Below are 15,000 nucleotides of genomic sequence, written 5' to 3'. Positions count from 1 at the left end.
CACCTTGGCTGGGCTGCGCACCAGGGCGGGCTCAAGATGGCACCAGCATTCCCTTTTTCTCATTATCTTTCAAAACGGAAATTTTAAAATCTCGTTTTTTTTTTGCCTTTTATGGAAATTAGTGAAGGCATCGCATCAAAGGTGCGCACCTCGCTGCCCACCTTGGTGTGCTCCGAGGTGCCCACCACGGTGCGCAACGCCGGTGCGAACCCGGGAGCGCCCCGATGTGTGCTCCAAGGTGCGGCGTGCACGAAGTCGGACCCCGGTTTGCCCCGGGTGCGCACCTCGCGTGCACCTTGGTGCGCACACCTTGGCTGGGTTGCGCGGCCTGGTGGGCACCATGGTGCGCACCAAGGAGCGCTCCGAAGTGTGCTCCAAGGTGCGGCGTGCACGAAGTCGGAGCCCGGTTTGCCCCGGGTACGCACCTTCGCCGGGGTGGGCACCTCGGCTGGGTTGCGCGCCCTGGTGCGCACCAAGGAGCGCTCCGAAGTGTGCTCCAAGGTGCGGCGTGCACGAAGTCGGAGCCCGGTTTGCCCCGGGTGCGCACCTCGCGTGCACCTTCGGCGGGGTTGCGCGCCCTGGTGGGCACCATGGTGCGCACCAAGGAGCGCTCCGAAGTGTGCTCCAAGGTGCGGCGTGCACGAAGTCGGAGCCCGGTTTGCCCCGGGTGCGCACCTCGCGTGCACCTTCGGCGGGGTTGCGCGCCCTGGTGGGCACCATGGTGCGCACCAAGGAGCGCTCCGAAGTGTGCTCCAAGGTGCGGCGTGCACGAAGTCGGAGCCCGGTTTGCCCCGGGTGCGCACCTCGCGTGCACCTTCGCCGCGGTGGGCACCATGGCGTGCACGAAGTCGGAGCCTGGTTTGCCCCGGGTGCGCACCTCGCGTGCACCTTCGCCGGGGTGGGCACCTCGGCTGGGTTGCGCGCCCTGGTGCGCACCAAGGAGCGCTCCGAAGTGTGCTCCAAGGTGCGGCGTGCACGAAGTCGGAGCCCGGTTTGCCCCGGGTGCGCACCTCGCGTGCACCTTCGCCAGGGTGGGCACCTCGGTGCGCACACCTTCTCAATGTTTTCTTGCCTTTTCTGGAAATTGGTGAAGGCAGCGCATCAAAGGTGCGCACCTCGGTGTGCTCCGAGGTGCGAACCCGAGAGCGCTCCGAGGTGCCCACGAAGTCGAAAGTCGGGTTAATTGCATTGTTTTCCCCGGGTGCGCTCCGAGGTGCGCAACATCGGCGCGCACCAAGGAGGGCTCCGAAGTGTGCTCCAAGGTGCGCACGATGGCGTGCACCTCTGGTGCGCACGATTCGGAGCTCGGTTTGACCGGGGTGCGCACACCTTGGCTGGGTTGCGCACCTTTTGTGCGCTCCAAGGTGCGCACGAAGTCGGAGCTCGGTTTGCCCCGGGTGCGCACCTTCGCCAGGGTGCGCACCTTGATGCGCACGCCTTGGCTGGGCTGCGCACCTTGGTGGGCGCCATGGTGCGCACCTTTCGTGCGCTCCAAGGTGCGCACGAAGTCGGAGCTCGGTTTGCCCCGGGTGCGCACCTTGGTGGGCGCCATGGTGCACTCCGAGGTGCCCAAGATTGGTGCGCACCAAGGAGCGCTCCGAAGTGCGCTCCAAGGTGCGCGCGAAGTCGAAAGTTGGGTTAATTGTCCGGTTTGCCTCGGGTGCGCACCTTGCGTGCACCTTCGCCAGGGTGGGCGCCTTGGTGCGCACACCTTGGCTGGGCTGCGCACACCTTGGCACCCGCGTTTCCTTCATTTTAAATTTTTTTTTTTTACAATCTCTCAAGTGGGAAATTCTATAATCTCAACTTTTTTTGCCTTTTCAGGAAACTTTTGAATGGAGCGCATCATTGGTGCGCTCCGAAGTGTGCTCCAAAGCTCTCTCCAGCTGCGTGCACCTGCCCCGGCCGCGCACCCGGCCCCGCCCAGCTTCGCTCACCTGTCCCGGGCGTCTGGTGCGGAACCTTAGAGTAAGAAACATCACCGTGCACCTTGGCCAACGTGCGCGACTCGACCGAGCGCGCACTGGCCGAGGTGCACACCGATTTCACCTGGGTGCGCGCGCAGCACCTCGGGCGCACCGGGGTGCGCGCACAACGCCCGGGTTGCACCGTGGCCTGTGTGCTCGGGGCGCCTCGGGTGCGCGCTCGGTGTCGCCCCCGCGCGCGCGGTAGTGCGGGCAGCGCACCCCGGCCCGGCCCGGCCCCGACGAGAACGCAAACGGGCAAAAGGTTTATTCAAATAGCATTGCGACGCCCGGCGAAAAACTAAAAAAGGGTGCAACACCGGGACTTCCCGGGAGGTCACCCATCCCAGTACTACTCCGGCCCAAGCGCGCTTAACTGCGGAGTTCTGATGGGATCCGGTGCACTAATGCTGGTATGATCGCACCCGTTATGAGCTTGTCGCAGTGTGTACTTAGCAAACCGCGACCCACGTGCGAATCCACCCCGGCCACCCACCCCCGTCGAGGTGCACACCCTCCCTCGCGAAGTGCGCCCCGTTCGCCAAGTGTGAGCCCTGCCCGGGTGCGCGCACCTTGCTAGGGCGTCGGGTGTGCACCCGGCCCGGCCTACGTGCGTGCACCTGGAGGGGGCGTCGTGTGCGTGCAGTGTCCCGTCTGCAACGCGGTGCCCACACACCACCTCGGGCGCAACGACCTGCGCTCACATGTGGGCCGAGTGCACCTTGGTGCATGTTCGGGGCGCCTCGGGTGCACGCTCGATCTTGCCCCGGTGCACCAAGGCGCTCGGTTTGCCCCGGGTGCGCACTTGGTGCAAGGTGGGCACCCAAAATAGGGATCAAGCACCAAAACACAAGTTTCGGGATGCAAAATGGGACCCAAGGACCACAAATGCGTTCCAAGACCCATGATGGGTCCACGAGAACAAAAATGTGTTCCGAGACTTAATAAACAAATATTGGGTTTTAGGAGAAGAAACATGCTCTGATGCCCAAAACGAGAATCGACCCCGAAAAGGCCACAGGCCAAAAGTGGGATGCGAGACAAAAAAAAATGGGACCCGAGGACCAAAATTGGGTTCCCAGGTCGAAGACAGGGCAACCGGACAAGAAACGACCTCTAAGGCTCGAAATGAGTCCCGACGACTAAAACTTGACAAGAAGCACCCATCAGGCACCCAACTCGACACCCATGGGATGCCGACCCACCCGGGCTTCCACCTAGCACACCTTGGCACCCACCCACCCTCGCACCCAACCTCGCACCCAACTTAGCACCTTTGAACCCACATTGGCACTCACCCTGACCCTGGCACCTTGGAACCCACATTGGCACTCACCTTGACCCTGGCACCCACCTTTGCACTCACCTTGGGACCCACCCTGGCTCCCACCTCGGCACCCACCCAGACACCCACCTTGGTTCCTTGGCACCCACCTTGGATCCTTGGCACCCACCCCGACACCCACCTTGGCACGCAACTTGGCTACTTGCCACCCACCTTGGCTCCTTGACGCCCACCCCGACAACCACCCCGTGACCTACCCTGGCTAGGGTTGGTGCACACCCACCCTGGTGCCCACCTTGGCACCCACCCTATGACCCACCTTGGCACGCACCTTAGTACCCACCCCGTTACCCACCCTAGGACCCACCCCGTGACCCACCTTGGCCAGGGTGGGTGCACCCACCCTGGTGCCCACCTTGGCACCCACCCATCCTAGCACCCAGCCTGTGACCGGGCTTGGAACCCAACCTTGCACCCGCACCCGTCTTGGCCAGTGTGGGTGCGCACCCATCCTGGCACCCACGTTGTGACACACCCTTTAACCCACGCACCCTAGCACCCACGTTGGCACCCACCTTGGAACCCAACCTAGCAACTTGGCACCCACCCCGTGACCCACCTTGGCATCCACCATAGCAGTCGCCGACTTGGCACCCACCTCGGCACCCACCTTGACACTTGTGGACCCACCTTGCCACTCACCCTAGCATCGACCCATCCTAGCACCCACCCTGGCACCTTTGCACCCTAGCACTCACCCATCCTAGCACCTAACCTGTGACCCACCTTGACACTCACCCTCGCACCCACCTTGGAACCCAACCTAGCACCCACCCACCCTGACACCAACCCTAGCACCTACCCACCCTTGCACCCACCCTGTGACCCATCTTGGCACCCACCCATCCTACCACTCAACCTATCACCCACCTTCTCACCCACCTTGGCATCCACCTTAGCACCCACCCACACTGGCACCTTGGCACCCACCTCGGGCAAGGTGGGTGCACACCCACCCTGGCACCCAATTTAGAACCCACCGAGCATGTTACCCACCTTGGCACCCACATTGCAGCCCACCCTAGTACCCACCCTATGACCCACATTGGCATCCACACCCTAGCACCCAGGCACCTCGACACCCGCCTTGACACCCACCCTAGCACTGAACCTGTGACCCACCTTGGAACTCACCCTAGAACCCACCCACCCTGTGAACCACCTTGGCATCCACCTTAGCACCCACCCACCTTGGCACCCACTCTAGCACTCACCCATCCTAACACCCAACTTGTTACCCACCTTGGCACCCGCCCTCGCGTCCACCTTGAAACCCACCCTAGCACCCACCCACGCAGGAGCCCACCTTGGCACCCAACCTAACACCCACGCATCCTGGCACCCAACTTGTGACCCACCTTGGAACCCACCCTAGTACCCACCTTTGAACCCACTATATCACCAACCCACCTTGGCACCCACCCTATGACCCTCTTTGGAATCCACCCTAGCACGCACCCACCCTGGCACCCACCATGGAGCGCACCCTAGCACCCACCCACCTCGGCACGCACCTCAACACCCACCTTGGTGTGCGCACTGCGCCAACCTCTCAAAGACCCTATGTGGTGCGCTCCAAAGTGTACACCTTTGGTGCGCTCCAAGGTGCGCACCTTTGGTGCACACCGAGGTGCACACCAAAGTGTGCACCGAGGTGAGCACCAAAGTGCACTCCAGGGTGCACACCAAGGCGTGCACCTTTGGTGCGGTCAATGCAAACGAATTCGGAAGTTGGGGTCGATGTCCTAATCGCTGCTGCAGACTACACGTATGAGAATCGGACAAATAGCTTTATATAGGGGAGGTGTTGCGTTTGATGGGTCGACTCCCCTGGTTGTGTGCACTGCACCAACTTCAAAGACCCTGTCTTGTTTAAGAAGTCAAAAGTTGGGGTGGATGTCCTAATCATTGCTGCAGTCTACGCATGTATGAGAATCAGACAAATAGCTTATATAGGGGAGGTGTTGCATTCGGTGGGTTGACTCCCCTGGTTGTGCGCACTGCGCCAACCTCAAAGACCCCGCATAGCAGAAGAAGTCGGAAGTCGGATTTTGGTGAGCACCAAGGCGTGCACCTTTGGTGCGGTCAACGCAGACGAATTCAGAAGTTGGGGTGGATGTCCTAATCGTTGTTGCAGGCTACACATGTATGAGAATCAGACAAATAGCTTATATAGGGGAGGTGTTGGGTTTGATGGGTCAACTCCCTTGGTTGTGCGCATTACGCCAACCTCAAAGACCTTGTTTTCGTTAAGAAGTCAAAAGTTGGGGTCAATGTCCTAATGGCTCCTGCAGGCTACACATGTATGAGAATCGGACAAATAGCTTATATAGGGGAGGTGTTGGGTTTGATGGGTCGACTCCCCTGGTTGTGCGCATTACGTCAACCTCAAAGACCTTGTTTTCGTTAAGAAGTCAAAAGTTGGGGTCGATGTCCTAATTGCTCCTGTAGACTACACATGTATGAGAATCAGACAAATAGCTTATATAGGGGAGGTGTTGGGTTTGATGGGTTGACTCCCCTAGTTGTTCGCATTACACCAACCTCAAAGACCTTGTTTTCGTTTAGAAGCCGAAAGTTGGGGTCGATGTCCTAATTGCTCCTGCAGGCTACGCATGTATGAGAATCAGACAAATAGCTTATATAGGGGAGGTGTTGGGTTTGATGGGTCGACTCCCCTGGTTGTGCGCATTGCGCCAACCTCAAAGACCCTGCATTGCGGATGAAGTCGAAAGTCAGAGTTTGGTGTGCTACAAGGTGTGGTCGAAGGTGCTCACCTAGGTGTGCACCTTTGGAGCACAGGAAAAGTGCCCTCCAAAAGTGCGCACCTTTGGAGTGCACAAAAGTGCCCTCCAAAAGTGCGCACCTTTGGAGCGCAGAAAAGTGCCCTCCAAAAGTGCGCACCTTTGGAGCGCAGAAAAGTGCCCTCCAAAAAGTGCCCTCCAAAAGTGCGCACCTTTGGAGCGCAGAAAAGTGCCCTCCAAAAAGTGCCCTCCAAAAGTGCGCACCTTTGGAGCGCAGAAAAGTGCCCTCCAAAAAGTGCCCTCCAAAAGTGCGCACCTTTGGAGCGCAGAAAAGTGCCCTCCAAAAAGTGCCCTCCAAAAGTGCGCACCTTTGGAGCGCAGAAAAGTGCCCTCCAAAAAGTGCCCTCCAAAAGTGCGCACCTTTGGAGCGCAGAAAAGTGCCCTCCAAAAAGTGCCCTCCAAAAGTGCGCACCTTTGGAGCGCAGAAAAGTGCCCTCCAAAAAGTGCCCTCCAAAAGTGCGCACCTTTGGAGCGCAGAAAAGTGCCCTCCAAAAAGTGCCCTCCAAAAGTGCGCACCTTTGGAGCGCAGAAAAGTGCCCTCCAAAAAGTGCCCTCCAAAAGTGCGCACCTTTGGAGCGCAGAAAAGTGCCCTCCAAAAGTGCGCACTTTTGGTGCGCACCAAGGCGCTGGTTCGGTCGTTGCAGGCGAGTTCGGAAGTTGGGGTCGATGTCCTGAGCGGAGGTGCAAACTACACAGGTGTCGGAATCGGACAAATAGCTTATATAGGGGAGGTGTATGCTTCGATGGGTCGACTCCCCAGGTTGAGCGCACCGCGCCAACCTCAAAGACCCTACGGTATGGATGAAGTCGGAAGTTGGGTCCGATGACCGATTCGATTAGTAGGTATGCTCATGAGGTCGGAATTTGGGTCCGATGACCTGCCATGTGCAGGAAGGCGAATGTTGACACTGTGCGTTGCAAGGTGCACACCAAGGCGCTGGTGCGGTCTTTTTAGTCGAGTTCGGAAGTTGGGGTCGATGTCCTGATCGGAGGTGCAAGCTACACAGGTGTGGGAATCGGACAAATAGCTTATATAGGGGAGGTGTATGCTTCGTTGGGTCGACTCCCCGGGTTGAGCGCACCGCGCCAACCTCAAAGACCCTACGGTATGGATGAAGTCGGAAGTTGGGTCCGATGACCGATTCGATATGTAGGCATACTCGCGAGGTCGGAATTTGGGTCCGATGACCTGCCACGTGCAGGAAGGCGAATGTTGGCACTGTGCGTTGCAAGGTGCGCACCAAGGCGCTGGTTCGGTCGTTGGAGGCGAGTTCGGAAGTTGGGGTCGATGTCTTGATCGGAGGTGCAAACTACACAGGTGTGGGAATCGGACAAATAGCTTATATAGGGGAGGTGTATGCTTCGTTGGGTCGACTCCCCGGGTTGAGCGCACCGCGCCAACCTCAAAGACCCTACGGTATGGATGAAGTCGGAAGTTGGGTCCGATGACCGATTCGATATGTAGGCATACTCGCGAGGTCGGAATTTGGGTCCGATGACCTGCCATGTGCAGGAAGGCGAATGTTGGGACTGTGCGTCGCAAGGTGCGCACCAAGGCGCTGGTGCCGTCGTTGCAGTCGAGTTCGGAAGTTGGGGTCGATGTCCTGGTCAGAGGTGCAAACTACACAGGTGTGGGAATCGGACAAATAGCTTATATAGGGGAGGTGTATGCTTCGATGGGTCGACTCCCTGGGTTGAGCGCACCGCGCCAACCTCAAAGACCCTACAGTATGGATGAAGTCGGAAGTTGGGTCCGATGACCGATTCGATACGTAGGCATATTGGCGAGGTCTGAATTTGTGTCCGATGACCTGCCATGCGCAGGAAGGCGGAATTTGGGTCCGATGACCGAGTTGATGGCGTGCCATGCGCAGAAAGGCGGAATTTGGGTCCGATGACCGAGTTGATGTTGATGGCCCGCCATGCACAGGAAGGCGGAATTTGGGTCCGATGACCGATTTGAAGGCGTGCCATACGCAAAAAGGCGGAGTTTGGGTCCGATGACCGAGTTGATATTGATGGCCCGCCATGCGCAGGAAGGCGGAATTTGGGTCCGATGACCTGACATACGCATGGAGTCCGACTCGGGGGCCGATGTTCGATTCGATGACTTGCATTGTGGGTAAAGTCGGAAGTTGTGGTCTTTGACCCGATTCGATGACCAGACTTCGGCTGCTTGAGAATCGGACAAATAACTTATATAGGGGAGGTAGTGTTCTCGAGCATCCTCCCCCCGTGCCCGTTTATGTCGATTGATGCTGGTGCTCGACTGGTTGGAGCGCTCGGATGCAAAAATCTTGCACCAGGATTTATCGATTGTGATGGACACGGCAAGTCTCCTGATTGCTATGCAGGAGCTCATCGTGAATCTCTATGCGGCCTTGGTATGGACTCGACCTGCGGAATGGTTCGGCAATGGTAGTCGCTCCAACACGTCCTTGCAATGGCCACAGAGGTGATTCGACTAGAGCTCCAGTCTAGCTTTTGGGTTGCTTGGCGGACTGGTATAGCCGCGATCGAGTTCCGGCCATGAACGTTTTAGATAGCTCTTGGGCTTTCTGGGACGGAAGTCGGAAGTTTGGGCTGTTGTCCGATTTGATGACCATTCTTCGGATGTGTGAGAATCGGACAAATAACTTATATAGGGGACTGTGTTGTCTCACGCAGCCCCCTCCGTGCCCCTCTATCTCGACCGATGTTGGTGCTTGAAAGGGTTGGGATCGCTCGGATTTATAAACGTGCACCACCATTTGTCGAGTGTGAGGGACGCGGCAGGTCTCCTAAATGCTATGCGGGCGCTCTCTGAGAATCTCTATCCGGCCTCGACACAGACTAGTCTTGCTGAATGGTTTGGCACTGGTAGTCGATCCAACACGTCGTTGTTGTGGCCGCCTAGGCGATTCGATTCGAGCCCCCGTCTAGCTTTTGGGTTGCTTGGCGGATTTTGCCCTATCCGCAAGTGAGCTCGGTCCCTAAACGTTCGAGAAACCCGATTGCTATGCGCCGACTCTCTTTCTTGCGAGCCTCCATCTAGCTTTTGGGTCTCTACGGAACGGAAGTCGGAATCTGGGACCGTTGTTTGATTCGACGAGGCAGACTACGGTTGTGCGAGAATCGGACAAATAACTTATATAGGGGAGGTGTTGACTGGAGCATTCTCCCCCGTGCCCCTCTAACTCGACCAATGCTGGCGCTCGAACGGTGGTAGCGCTCGGATTTTCATTGAGCGCCAGCATTGGTCGATTTAGAGGGGCATGCGAGATTCCCGAATGCTATGCGAGGGCTCTAACGGAAATGTCTATTGGTTTCGGTATGGATGCAATTGCGAGTGGTTCGGCAAAGGTAGTCGTTCCGATGCGTCCATGTCGTGGCCAAATCGATAATTCGATTTGAGCCCTCGTATAGCATTTGGGTCTCTCGATGTGATTCCGCATTCCAGTCCCTTTGGGCACTGCTTGAGCCGCATCCCAGGGGGTTCCCTTCCCAATAATCTGCCTCGCAACCCGATTGCTATGCGGTGAGGCTCCTCGGCCGCCTCGGAACTATCTGTGTATCAGACGCATCGCGGGATAAGGGGTTGGCAACGGTAGTCGCCCCAAGCGCGTCCGATGCTTGGACCATTCCGAGGCGGCCCTGAAGCCTCTTCCGTCTAGCCGTTGGGTCCTTCTCGCCGCATCCCTCGCCTCGCACCCCGATTGCTATGCGGTGAGGCTCCTCGGCCGCCTCGGAACTATCTGTGTATCGGACGCGTCGCGGGATAAGGGGTTGTCACTGGTAGTCGCCCCAAGCGCGTCCGATGCTTGGACCATTCCGAGGCGGCCCTGAAGCCTCTTCCGTCTAGCCGTTGGGTCCTTCTCGCCGCATCCCTCGCCTCGCACCCCGATTGCTATGCGGTGAGGCTCCTCGGCCGCCTCGGAACTATCTGTGTATCGGACGCGTCGCGGGATAAGGGGTTGTCATTGGTAGTCGCCCCAAGCGCGTCCGATGCTTGGACCATTCCGAGGCGGCCCTGAAGCCTCTTCCGTCTAGCCGTTGGGTCCTTCTCGCCGCATCCCTCGCCTCGCACCCCGATTGCTATGCGGTGAGGCTCCTCGGCCGCCTCGGAACTATCTGTGTATCGGACGCGTCGCGGGATAAGGGGTTGTCACTGGTAGTCGCCCCAAGCGCGTCCGATGCTTGGACCATTCCGAGGCGGCCCTGAAGCCTCTTCCGTCTAGCCGTTGGGTCCTTCTCGCCGCATCCCTCGCCTCGCACCCCGATTGCTATGCGGTGAGGCTCCTCGGCCGCCTCGGAACTATCTGTGTATCGGACGCGTCGCGGGATAAGGGGTTGTCACTGGTAGTCGCCCCAAGCGCGTTCGATGCTTGGACCATTCCGAGGCGGCCCTGAAGCCTCTTCCGTCTAGCCGTTGGGTCCTTCTCGCCGCATCCCTCGCCTCGCACCCCGATTGCTATGCGGTGAGGCTCCTCGGCCGCCTTGGAACTATCTGTGTATCGGACGCGTCGCGGGATAAGGGGTTGTCACTGGTAGTCGCCCCAAGCGCGTCCGATGCTTGGACCATTCCGAGGCGGACCCGAAGCCTCTTCCGTCTAGCCGTTGGGTCCTTCTCGCCGCATCCTTCGCCTCGCACCCCGATTGCTATGCGGTGAGGCTCCTCGGCCGCCTCGGAACTATCTGTGTATCGGACGCGTCGCGGGATAAGGGGTTGTCACTGGTAGTCGCCCCAAGCGCGTCCGATGCTTGGACCATTCCGAGGCGGACCCGAAGCCTCTTCCGTCTAGCCGTTGGGTCCTTCTCGCCGCATCCCTCGCCTCGCACCCCGATTGCTATGCGGTGAGGCTCCTCGGCCGCCTTGGAACTATCTGTGTATCGGACGCGTCGCGGGATAAGGGGTTGTCACTGGTAGTCGCCCCAAGCGCGTCCGATGCTTGGACCATTCCGAGGCGGACCCGAAGCCTCTTCCGTCTAGCCGTTGGGTCCTTCTCGCCGCATCCCTCGCCTCGCACCCCGATTGCTATGCGGTGAGGCTCCTCGGCCGCCTTGGAACTATCTGTGTATCGGACGCGTCGCGGGATAAGGGGTTGTCACTGGTAGTCGCCCCAAGCGCGTCCGATGCTTGGACCATTCCGAGGCGGACCCGAAGCCTCTTCCGTCTAGCCGTTGGGTCCTTCTCGCCGCATCCCTCGCCTCGCACCCCGATTGCTATGCGGTGAGGCTCCTCGGCCGCCTTGGAACTATCTGTGTATCGGACGCGTCGCGGGATAAGGGGTTGTCACTGGTAGTCGCCCCAAGCGCGTCCGATGCTTGGACCATTCCGAGGCGGCCCCGAAGCCTCTTCCGTCTAGCCGTTGGGTCCTTCTCGCCGCATCCCTCGCCTCGCACCCCGATTGCTATGCGGTGAGGCTCCTCGGCCGCCTTGGAACTATCTGTGTATCGGACGCGTCGCGGGATAAGGGGTTGTCACTGGTAGTCGCCCCAAGCGCGTCCGATGCTTGGACCATTCCGAGGCGGCCCCGAAGCCTCTTCCGTGTAGCCGTTGGGTCCTTCTCGCCGCATCCCTCGCCTCGCACCCCGATTGCTATGCGGTGAGGCTCCTCGGCCGCCTTGGAACTATCTGTGTATCGGACGCGTCGCGGGATAAGGGGTTGTCACTGGTAGTCGCCCCAAGCGCGTCCGATGCTTGGACCATTCCGAGGCGGACCTGAAGCCTCTTCCCTCTAGCCGTTGGGGCTTTCTCGCCGCATCCCTCGCCTCGCACCCTGATTGCTATGCTGTGAGGCTCCTCGGCCGCCTTGGAACTATCTGTGTATCGGACGCATCGCGGGATAAGGGGTTGGCAGTGGTAGTCGCCCCAAGCGCATCCGATGCTTGGACCATTCCGAGGCGGCCCTGCAGCCTCTTCCGTCTAGCCGTTGGGGCCATCTCGCCGCATCCCCCACCTCGCACCACGATTGCTATGCGGTGAGGCTCCTTGGCCGCCTCGGAACTATCTGTGTATCGGACGCATCGCGGGATAAGGGGTTGTCACTGGTAGTCGCCCCAAGCGCGTCCGATGCTTGGACTATTCCGAGGCGGCCCTGCAGCCTCTTCCGTCTAGCCGTTGGGGCCATCTCGCTGCATCCCCCACCTCCTCGGCCGCCTCGGAACTATCTGTGTATCGGACGCATCGCGGGATAAGGGGTTGGCAGTGGTAGTCGCCCCAAGCGCGTCCGATGCTTGGACTATTCCGAGGCAGCCCTGCAGCCTCTTCCGTCTAGCCTTTGGGGCCATCTCGCCGCATCCCTCGCCTCGCACCCCGATTGCTATGCGGTGAGGCTCCTCGGCCGCCTGGGAACTATCTTCGTATCGGACGCATCGCGGGATAAGGGGTTGTCACTGGTAGTCGCCCCAAGCGCGTCCGATGCTTGGACTATTCCGAGGCGGCCCTGTGGCCTCTTCCGTCTAGCCGTTGGGGCCATCTCGCCGCATCCCCCACCTCGCACCCCGATTGCTATGCGGTGAGGCTCTTCGGCCGCCTTGGAACTATCTTCGTATCGGACGCATCGCGGGATAAGGGGTTGTCACTGGTAGTGGCCCCAAGCGCGTCCGATGCTTGGACTATTCCGAGGCGGCCCTGCAGCCTCTTCCGTCTAGCCGTTGGGGCCATCTCGCCGCATCCCCCACCTCGCACCCCGATTGCTATGCGGTGAGGCTCCTCGGCCGCCTTGGAACTATCTTCGTATCGGACGCATCGCGGGATAAGGGGTTGTCACTGGTAGTCGCCCCAAGCGCGTCCGATGCTTGGACTATTCCGACGCGGCCCTGTGGCCTCTTCCGTCTAGCCGTTGGGGCCATCTCGCCGCATCCCCCACCTCGCACCCCGATTGCTATGCGGTGAGGCTCCTCGGCCGCCTTGGAACCATCTTCGTATCGGACGCATCGCGGGATAGGGGGCTGTCACTGGTAGTCGCCCCAAGCGTGTCCGATGCTTGGACCATTCCTAGGCGGCCCTGAAGCCTCTTCCGTCTAGCCGTTGGGGCCTTCCCGCCCCATCCCTCGCCTCGCACCCCCGATTGCTATGCGGTGAGGCTCCTCGGCCGCCTTGGAACCATCTGTGTATCGGACGCATCGCGGGATAAGGGGTTGGCACTGGCAGTCGCCCCAAGCGCGTCCGATGCTTGGACCATTCCGAGGTGGCCCTGAAGCCTCTTCCGTCTAGCCGTTGGGGCCTTCCCGCCCCATCCCTCGCCTCGCACCCCGATTGATATGCGGTGAGGCTCCTCGGCCGCCTTGGAACTATCTGTGTATCGGACGCATCGCGGGATAAGGGGTTGGCACTGGTAGTCGTCCCAATCGCATCCGATGCTTGGACCATTCCGAGGCGGCCCTGCAGCCTCTTCCGTTTAGCCGTCGGGGCCTTCCCGCCGCATCCCTCGCCTCGCATCCCGATTCCTATGCGGTGAGTCTTCTCGGCCGCCGCGGAACTATACCTGTTATTGCTACTGCATCCTTCGGCTGGTAACCTCCTCTGCCGCCTTGGAACGTTCTCTTTGTCGGACGCGTCGCGGGATAAGGGGTTGGCACTGGTAGTCGCCCCAAGCGCGCCCGATGCATAGACCGCTCCGAGTCGACCTTGCTTTCAGCCTCTCACATGCATAGACCTCTCTGAGTCGACCCTGCAGCCTCTCACGTTTAGCCTTTGGAATCTCGCCTCACAACATGATTGCTATCCTTGATGCATCCCTTGCCTCGAGCCCTGATTGCTTTCTTGGCTGCATCCCTCCTCTCCTCACAGCCCGGTTGTCATCACTGCTTCATCCGTCGCTTCATGCATTCTGGCTGCTGGGCCCTTCCCACCGCACACCTCGATTGCTATCTCTTCTGCATCACACACCCCGATTGCTATCTCTGCTACATCCCTCGGCTCTCACTTCTGCATCCTTCGCCTCACACCTCGATTGCTATCAATGCTGCATCCGTAACCTCACACCCCGATTGCTATGCGGGGAGGCTCCTTGGCCGCCTTGGAAATTTCTGTGTGTCGGACGCACCGCGGGATAAGGGGTTGGCACTGGTAGTCGCCCCAAGTGCGCCCGATTCTTAGACCGCTTCGAGGTGACCTCGTAGCCTCTTTCGTCCAGGCTTCCTGCCTTCAACGCCCTTTTTACACCTCGATTGCTATGCGCGGGCTCGTTGGCGTCTATCACCTCTCTGCGAAGAGTGGCACGATGATTGTTGGGGTAAATCGTAGCAGTCCGATCTCTGGCCTTGGGCCATTGTGAGGGCTGATCGATTTCCTGTGCGCATCTCGTGTTCGCCCAGTAACAGACTCGACGACTTGTAATCGGTCTTGTTCCCGATTGTTCCTGGAGGTAGTCTTCGGAACTCTTGGATTTGACCTGTCACTCGAACTGTCCTCTTCCGAGGATGCTTGTGTGTGTGTGCTTGTGCCATTTCCTTGGCGGTATTAACGAGATATTAAAGAGCGGAGTGAGCGCCTCGCCCAGCTATGTTTGGGGCTCTCACTCCCTTACCCGGTGTGCGACCGCTTTGCACGTAGGTTGCGGAGCATCGCGACTCTTTCGATGTTTGGCGGTTGTCTTCCGGTGATGCGTTGGTCCCGAAGTGCACGTTACTAGCATTTCTGCCATTGTTCTCGATCTTTGGCACGTTCCTTCGTTGCAATTGGATATATATCTCCGTTTATACGCGCAGGCTTCTCCCGCCTATTCAGCGCTGTCCCACTCTCAGCACTCTCGTGGTCTCCTTGGCTTCTCTCTCCCGTGAGCGAGCTCTCTTCTCGAGTCTTTTCCATGTCCCATGGAGGTTGCCTTGCGAAATTCGGGCACACAAACGTGACCGGATAAGAGCGGAATTGCCTATGAGGAGAAGCTCACCTTAGGGAGCA

The 15,000-nt window shown here is 59.3% G+C and overlaps 1 non-coding gene across 1 annotated transcript; it reads right to left on the bottom strand.

Annotated features, from left to right (window-relative positions):
- Positions 1-2,272: 2,272 nt before the first annotated feature.
- LOC131862968 (5S ribosomal RNA) lies at positions 2,273-2,391 on the bottom strand. Its single transcript, XR_009361903.1, has one exon. It is a non-coding gene; the product is annotated as a 5S ribosomal RNA (ribosomal RNA).
- Between the last annotated feature and the right edge of the window lie 12,609 nt (positions 2,392-15,000).

This window comes from Cryptomeria japonica, unplaced genomic scaffold (assembly GCF_030272615.1).
Source record: "Cryptomeria japonica unplaced genomic scaffold, Sugi_1.0 HiC_scaffold_54, whole genome shotgun sequence".
In the NCBI taxonomy this organism is placed as follows: Eukaryota; Viridiplantae; Streptophyta; class Pinopsida; order Cupressales; family Cupressaceae; genus Cryptomeria; species Cryptomeria japonica.
Note: the sequence above shows the minus strand (reverse complement) of the source record. Positions and strands in the feature narration are given on the sequence as shown.